Genomic DNA, 9599 nt, shown 5'->3' with positions numbered 1-9599 from the left:
ATCCCTATGTCTAATAGAGATGGAAATCAAGACAACTATAAGATATCATCTCACCCCAGTAAGATTAGCAAAATTTAATAGAGCAGCAAGCGACAAATGCTGGCGAGGCTGTGGAGAGACTGGAACCCTTATTCACTGTTGGTAAAAGTGTAAAATGGTGCAACCACTGTGGAAAGTGGTGTGGCACTTTCTCAAAACGTTGCAAATAGAGATACCATTTCACCCATCAATTCCACTACTGGAAATATACCCTAAAGAGACCATAATTGACATCCAAACAGATATATGCACAACCATGTTTATTGCAGATTTGTTCACAATAGCAAGGAGCTGGAAACAACCCAAGTGACCATCAACAAATGAATGGATAGAGAAGCTGTGGTATATTCACACAATGTAATACTATGCTGCATTGAAAAATAAAGAACTCATGCAATATTATTCAAAATGGGTGACCCTGGAGGACGTTATGCTGAGTGAAATATCTCAGTCACAAAAGGACAAATACTGTATAGTGCCACTGTTGTAGAATGAGAATGAGGCTGACATTAGGGTGGGGGTAAGACTGAGAAAAAATGGATAAATTATGTATACTGCATAGAAGCCGACGAGGGAGAGAACAGTTTAAGAGTAATATATTTTAGGGGATTATGATTATCATTAGAGTTTGGAATGAGGATTGCAGAGTGGCATATAATCGGGGTTGGGGTCGGGGGGTGCAGGATGATTGTATACCAATAAAGGAGTTTTTCTTTTGCTGTTCAAGGAGAAGTGAGAACTGGGGGTGGGGGTAGGGTGGTCAGGCAGAAAAGTGCAACAATAAATGAGTGGAAACCCAAAATCTCTGTAAATGTTCATCGAAATTAATTAAAAAAACAAAAACAAAAACAAAAAACCCAACCAAACATTACACAAGGGCCTTGTTAGGAGCAGTTTAAGTGTAAGAAAAATATATATTAAATCTGTTTATTTTTAATTAATAAATGATAATTGCTGCAAAAGGATTGTGAAATATGTTTGCTATGAAGAATATTATAATGAGTTTGATACTTAAGGAATATTTGTGGAAGATATACTAGCAATTTAACATGTTTAAATAAGATAATATGTTAAAACTACTATGTAATGTGTGAGAATTAATAATATGCTAGACTATATTATATATAAGAATAAATATATTTGAGAACTTGCTACATTACATTTAAGTTAGATTATGTTAAGAATATATTGTAAAAATGTACTGAAAAGTTAATATGTCCAATTAGGTCTCTTAGAGGCCAAGGGTCCCCTGATCACAACAGGTGCAGTCCCTTGATAAGGAGATATGACTGGCTAATGGCATCTTGCCAAGGATGGAACACGATTGGTCAAACATATGTCATTTTGGGACTAATGCAATTGGTTGGAAACTCAAAGTTGAATGTCATTGGTTGAATATGATGTAGCATCTAATATCCACTCTAAGGGTATTTATACCCCTAATAGTTCAACCTTTAACTCTCTCCACTTCAACCGAGAACACTGAGCTGAACACTGAAGACCCAAAGGCTCTTTTCAGAGCCAAAGACTTAACAGCTCTTCTCAGAACTGAAGACTCAAAGGCTCTTTTCAGAGTCAAGAACTCTAGCCTACACTGATGGACATGAACTACCTAGACAGTGGATGATTCTGCCCACAACTATGTGCCCTGGCTATGTTGAATTGCTCAACTAGCTGAGAACCCCCGGCTACATCAACTTGCTGAACTAGCAGAGAACCCCTCGACTGCACCAATGACCATGAGAGGCAAAGGAAGACAATGAGTTGGGATCCCAGGGTGAGTGAAGTTATGAATTGTAATGTAGATAAATTGCAATTAACTGTATAATGCTTACTATGAATTAATGAATCAATATGTTGTGATGAATTTATGAAATGAAATGTAGATAAATTGCAATTAACTGATGCTTGTTATGAATCAATGAATCAACATTTGGTGATGAATTTATTAATTGAAATATAGGTAAATAGCAATTGTTGCTATTAATTAATCAATAAATTGTAATTGGCTTTTGTATTATGTCTATGAGTAATTAATTAAGGCTCAAGGTTCATGACAGCCTTCAAACAAAACAGAGCTCATCTTTCAGAGTAGAACTGCTTTCCCCAGTCTCCCTTTCATTTGTTGTTGTTAAGTGCTATCGAGTGGAGTAGCAACCCTATGAACAAAAGATCTGAACCCTGTTCTATAACTATCATCATATTGCTATGTTCTTAGAGTTTCCAGAGGCATGAAGTGTAGGAAGTGGATGACACTCCTGCTTCCAATCCTGAATCAATCTGGGAGCTTCAGTAAACACTGCCAATGATGGGTAACCATTATGGTGTTTGACACACCTATGACACTGCTGTTTCACTTAAAAAAATGTTCATCCCCAAATCAAATAACCATGGGACCCTACAACATTTTTAAGACAGGCACGCCCACCAAATGTTGGTTGACCTCCAGGCCATAGCTCATTGTTAACTGAATTTGGCTATGTTTTATTGTAGCAGGATCTTTTATTTTTCTATTGGTCCAGAGATTTAGTTGTTAGGTAATGTGCTCTAGTTTTCATAAAGAGACATTAATTCCTTGCATTTTGTTACTGCATACTATTTCCTATTAATTCCAGTATACTCAAATTTCACTAATCCAGGTGTCTTCTATTTTCACTTGTCAAGCATAACTCAATCATCTAAAGCTGGTTCAAAGCATTTTTATAATAAATGCCATTTCATCAGGAAAAGAACAAAAGTCTCCTCCTGTGTGATTTATTGACTCTGAAAACCTGATGGAGCCTCAGCTATGAGTCTGTTATGACTCCACGACACACAGTAATAACAACATTCATATTATAAGGCACTTTGGTAGCCTGCTCAGTAGGGAGTTGCACTGCCAACTCCAATAGATACAGTTCAAATCCACCATCTGCTACTCAAAAGAAAGATGGACAATCTTCATCCATTCAATTTATAGACTTTGAAAACCTCTGAAGGATCAACTATGAGTTTGTTACAACCCTACAGCAAATGAGTTGACATTTCATGTGATAGAGCTACCTTGTTAATGATTCCTCATTTTATTCTTTATAGGTTTTGGGTGTTGTTGGTTGTTTTGTTCTGTTTTAATAATTGAAGCTTTATTGCAACTGTAACTTACAATAAGCAAGTCTACTGGTGCTAATTTTTTCAGCATCATGTTCTCATTTCACGTCTCCAGGTCTCATTTTGATAATTTTAATAGTATTTCAAATATTCGGTTTACACTATTACACAATTAATAGATTAAAACGTAGTGTAAACTTAAAATTTATATGCACTGGTAACCAAAAATCTTCATGTGACTCACTTTATTGTCTTAGTATAAAACCGAACCTATAGTATCTTTGAGCTCTTTTTCTACTTTTATTCAATGAGAACACAATCTTACCTTTTGGTTTTCTATCTCAAGCTCTTTGCACATGTAAGTATAATACTTGATTTTATATTCTTGTTCTGCCCTTTAAAAGGAATATGTGATTAGGCATTATACGTATGACAACACTCTGGAACAAGAGGTGCATTGTAAATTGGACTGGACAAGAGGAAAGGGAAGAGGAGGGAAGAAAATATGTAACAATGGATGAATTAAAAAAAGAAACAAAAATTTCTGACATCTGTTTTGGTCTTTCTTTCCTGTCTGTGAAATGATCTTTTGCTTTCTTCAAGGATAGTGTTATTGACATCATTTCATAACATGTTTGTTCTTCAATCGTTATTGCTAAATGCATTGATTTTACATTCAGTTGCTATGTTAAGGATTCTGAAGCTTCTTCTGACATACTTTGGGTATGCTGCAAGGAGGGACTGGTCCTTGGAGAGGGACATCATGTATGGGAGAGTGGAGGGATGGTGCAGGAGAGGAAGACCCTCGATGAGATGGATCGATTCTGTGAGTGGAGTGGTGGGAATGAATGTGTTTTAGACAGCGAGGTTGGCACAGGATAGAACGACATTTAGGGCTCTTGTACATAGGGTCGCTATGAGTTGCAAGCGACTTGATGACACATAACAACAACAACATCAATCAAGGTCATATTTTGGTTCTCTTGGACTTATTTTTATGTTTTTCAAATTCAAGTTGAATTTGCATGTGTGTTGATAGTCTGTTTTATAGTTAACCCTTGACCAAGATTTAAATGCTGACATTTAGCTTCTCCAGTCTCCACAGATACACTGAATCTGATTCCTATGTAGTCTGTTAGGTTTAGTCCATGTGACTAGTCTCAGTGAATGGTGTTCTATATTGTTTTTAAATTTGTTAAAATTATTTTCAAGAACTAAATTATTCGTTGTGCAAAATTCTATCACACAAGTTCCAGCCTCATTTCTGTCCTAAAATTCTATTTTCCTTCTTTGTTTACAAATTTTGCATTCCAGCCATAAATTATTATTAGCATGTTTTGATTATATGATTGCAATGTGCAAGTTACTGGAGTTAGAAGTAAAAAGGGAGGGATATACTCAGCATTTCTTAAGCTAAAAAACTGAAAAGTAAATTAAACCTTGAATTGCAACATTGAAGGATTTTATGAGCAAAGTCTTGAATGATGGGGGAATATAGAAAAAAGATGGAAGGAACATAGAGTCATTATACCAAAAAGAATTAGTCAATGCTGAACTGTATGATTGTGGCTCATCTGGTGTAGTATCTTACTGCTCTAGAACCTAGAAGAAGGCTTCTGGTAGAGTTAAAGGTTTTTTTCATTAGGAAGCCATGGACAAGAATGAACAGAATAAGAGTATGAGTAGTATGTAATACATCATGAGGGAGAAAAAATACTGCCACTCAAATTCTTACAATCATTTTTTTTTAGTAATACAGTACCAGAACATGATTTTTCTTATATCAGAATTTTTAAATTAGAAATCATTTGTGTCTATAATTTATAAATAATTACAGTAATAATAATTATTATTATGGAAGAAACAATCCAATAAGCACTCACTGTCAATGTTCCTCATGTGCATGTCAATGCACCACCTATCTGTTAGGGGAGATTTGTGTATTAGATGTTGTTAGAGCTTAAGACCAAGATGGTCTAAGAGAAAAAAAATAAAAAAGCAACAAAACAACAACGTGGTGATGTACTTTTGAAATCAGAGAATCAAAACCTTTTGAATAACAAAATGAACACTACCAGATCTGTAATCAGGGATAAGTTCATTCCAGGAATCAGTTCATTCCAAGGTACATAAGACCTCAAGTCCAAGTAAGACTCCTTTAGAATGACCAATAATCAACAACACAAGGGAGCTGCATTTATTTGTCTTTGTATGGATCTTATTTCTAGGGAAAAGTACTGTCATGATTCATTGGTAACTAACTTTGTGGGATTATCCTGTTGCAATGTGAGTAATGAAAAGTTATAAAAATTAAAATATAAATAAGGAGAAATAAAAAGAGTGCATATGTAGAACAATTAACTATGCACATACAGTGAAATAGTAAAGGGAACTCAATGTTATATAAAATAATGTGTTTATATAGTGATGTGGCAGGATTTTTCTTTTTTGTCAATTTTATTTATAGTTGATGTATTTATTAGGTATATAAGATTAAAGGCCAAAACCTTGAAACGTTTTAAGTAACACTGGAGACTAGACAGCATACTTCTATGAAACTCTGGATCCTGAGATATCCACAGAGCTGCTGTGGAGAAAGATTGACAGTGGAGTTTGTCAATGGACAGCAGACAAAGAAGCGTTCAGCTCTCTGGCTGCTGTGTGCTTTGAGGGCATACACTTTGAAAGCAGTGATTGATTCTGGCTCAGAGGCTGACATTATCACTCTGTCTGACATCTACAAGTGTGTTCCCATTCCATCCCCAGTTGTTCATCGATCTAGATGTCCTGTGTGGTTTCAAACTCCTCTGAGCTCCTATAAGCCCAGCTTTGCCTTTACAGAGTACACTAGGCCCAAATTAAGAATGCCCCTAAGGCAGAACTTTTTCAAAGAGTTGGAGACAAAACACAAGTTAATGAATTCCTGCAATAGCAAAACAACTTTTTGATAAAGGTTTTGCCTTTTTTATTCATTGAGCTCAGGCAATTTTTATTTTCTCAATTTTCTCTTTGTAATGTATTGCTACACCAATGCTTCCAAAATTAATTGTGACCTTCAAGCAATATTTTTATTTCACGAGCACTGGTAGATTCTATTTATTCAAAAATTTATTTCGTATATTCATTACTACTTTTACAAAACAGTATTATCTTGTTAAAAATATGTATTCATGATCTACCTAATTACTCTTGCTATTGCTGTTGTTGCATGCCATCAAGTCAGAACCAACCCTCAGCTGACCTTCTGGAAGGTTTTCAGAAACAATAAATCTCACTGGAGGAGATCGTCCAGCTGTTGGTTTCCAACCACACATCTTTGTGATAGTATATAAAGAAGTAAGGGATTCATGTTCAGGAATCAGCACTGAGCCAAAGGTAGTTAACTTGACCTCAAAAGTGACCTCATAATTAGTAGCTATGTCATTGCACATCTGACTTAAACATAAACTTGTCATGAGCTGGATACTTTCTATACCATAACATGGATGAGTCATAGTCATTTTAAAGGATGAAAATGTAAAAGCAAATTGTAGGGTAGTTATTAAGACTCTAGAGTTATAATAACTCAGTAAATTAACTGCCTTTAAGTGGATTCCCACTCATAACAACTGTAAAAAGAGCAAGAGTTATGTGAGAAATAACATATCTGAACTTTTATCAACTTCACGGAGGGAAACTATCCCTGTCCACAACATCAAAGCACAAAACCAATTCCCATGAGGTCAGACATGTCACCTATTCTCAAATACCTCTGTCTTCTCATCTCAACATCAATCTCACTGCTTGGATGGGTCCAGAATTCGATGTGATAGCTTATAGACCACATAGAACCGTATTCAGGAAGTCAAAAGGTTATAATTCAGATTAATAACAGAATAGAGTCAAGATGTCTTTCAAAATGTGCATGCAGGCTCCTCAGCCTCAAGAGTTCTCAGTCCTGCCAATATTGCTTCCTCTGACAATTGTGCAACAAAGTTCTCAGTCTTGCTGCTATTGGCTTCCAACCTCGTGCCTTTGCCCTCCCACCAAAGAGTCTCCCATCAATTCTTCAGTTCAGCCATCACTATTGCTGCCATTCCAAAGCATATTCTACCTTTCACTGGATTAGGGGAGGTCACTCTTCTCTGACTGAGGAAAGAATTATTTCATCTGGTAGGGGAAGATCTGTAGCTAGAGCTGTTCAATTTATTAGTGAGACTTGGTCAATGCCAGTGTAGATTGTTGAGATTATCCAGTCTCCTCGTGAAAAGGTAGGTAGCCAATCCTCTTATGGAGAGGCCAACATGCTCATTCACATGGGCATACATAACTGCATAGCAACATCAAAAAAGGGCTAGACACATCATAAAACCCCATAGCAACCTTCTATGAGATGTCTGAAGCTGTAAATATTTTTTATAGTTAGGATACATGCCTGTTGCTTACTTAGAAGACTGATCGCTAGATAGCTAGGAGTAGATTAGATACTTGTTCCAGTAGAAGATCACACACACACACACACACACACACACACACACACACACACACTTTGACTGTGTGGATTACAATAGTCTGTGGGTGACTCTGAGAAAAGGGGGAATCCCAGAACATTTGATTGCTTTTAGGTGAAACCTATAGTTACTTGGACCAAGAGACAGTCATCAGAACAAAGCAAGGAGACACTACACGGTTCTAAATTGGGAAGGGTGTCTGCCAGAGATTTATTCTGTCTGCATACCTTTTCAATCTATATGCAGAACGGATCATCAGGGACACTGGGCTGTATGAGGAGGAATGTGGCATCAGGATTGGATAAAGACTCATTAACAACCTGTGTTATTCAGATGACACAAACCTGCTTGCTGAAACTGAGGAGGACCTGAAGTGTTTGCTGCAGAAGGTCAAGGACTGCAACCTTCATTATGAATTGAAGATCAATGATGTCTTTGAGCTGTGGTGCTGGAAAAGAATGTTGAATATACACCATGGACTGTTAGGAGAACAAAGAGGTTCTTCCTGGAGAGAGTAAAACTGGGCTGCTCCATGAGGCAAGGATTCTGAAGCTTTGTCTGATATACTTTGGACAAGATACAAGGAGGGACTAGTCCTTGGAGAAAAACATCGTGTTTGGGATGGTGAAGAGTTAGTGCAAGAGAGGAAGATCCTTATCGTCATGGATTGATTCAGTGTCTGGGGAATGGGGGTAGGTGTGTCAGAGACAATAAGGTTGGCCCAGGATAAAACAGAGTTTAGGGCTCTTGTACATAGGGTCACTATGAGTCACAAGCAACTCAACAGAACATAACAACAACAACAAAACACACACACACACACACATGTAAATACTCGAATAATATCATTAATATTACATGAAAGCAAGGTTCTGCTGAAGATTATCCAAAAACGACTAGAAAAGCACATCAACAGAGAACTGCCAGAAGTGCAGGCTGAGTTTAGAAGAGGCTGTGGTATTGGGGATATGACTTAATGTTAGATGGATCTTGGCTAGAAAGAAGAGAGCACCAGAGGAATGTCTATCTGTGTTTCATTGACTATGAAAGACATTTGATTGTGTAGATCATAACAAACAGTGGCTATATCTGAGAAGACTGAGAATTCCAGAACACTTGAATGGGCTTATATGAAACTTAGACTTGGACCAGGAAGCAGTTGTGAGAACAGCCAAGCAAACACTGCATGGTTCAAAATTTAGAAGGATGTACACCAGAAATGTGTCCTATTTCTATATGTTTCTAATGTATATTGCAGAAGAGTTCACCCAGGAGGCTATACTCTGTGAGGAGGAATGTGGTATCAGGATTAGAGGAAGACTCATCAACAACCTGTGTTATGCAGATGACACAACCATGTTTGCTAAAACTGAGGAGGACCTGTAGCACTTACTGCAGAAAGTGAAGGACTGAAGTTTTAAATATGGATTAAAGTTCAACATCAAGAAAACAAAGATTCTCACCACTGGGTCGATTGGCAGTATTATAATAGATAGTGAAGATATTGAGATTGTTAGTGGCTATAGTTTGCTTGGCTCCACAACCAATACTCTTGGTAGCAGTAGTCAGAAAATTAAAAGATTAATTGCTGTCAGGGACATCCCCAGAGTACTGAAGAGCAACAATGTCAGTCTGGAGACTAAGGTGTGCCTAATTCAGGCCAAGATCTTCAAAAATTACTTGCTATATGCATCAGAAAGCTGGACAAAGACTAGTAATGATAGGAAAATTGATGCCTTTGAGCTGTTGTGCTGGAGAAGTGTATTGAATATATCATGGAATGCTAGGAGAACAAACAGGTTTATCCTGGAGAGAGTGAAACTAGGCTACTCCTTGGAGACAAGGATTTTGAAGCTCTATCTGACATACTTTGAGCATGATGTAGGGGGAACCAGTCCTTAGAGAGGGACATCATGACTGGGAGGGTGAAGGGACAGTCCAAGAGAGGAAAATCCTCAATGAGACAGATTGATTCAGTGACTG

Source organism: Elephantulus edwardii, unplaced genomic scaffold (assembly GCF_000299155.1).
Source record: "Elephantulus edwardii isolate Elephantulus edwardi_28Jun2011 unplaced genomic scaffold, EleEdw1.0 scaffold00301, whole genome shotgun sequence".
NCBI lineage: Eukaryota > Metazoa > Chordata > Mammalia > Macroscelidea > Macroscelididae > Elephantulus > Elephantulus edwardii.
Note: the sequence above shows the minus strand (reverse complement) of the source record.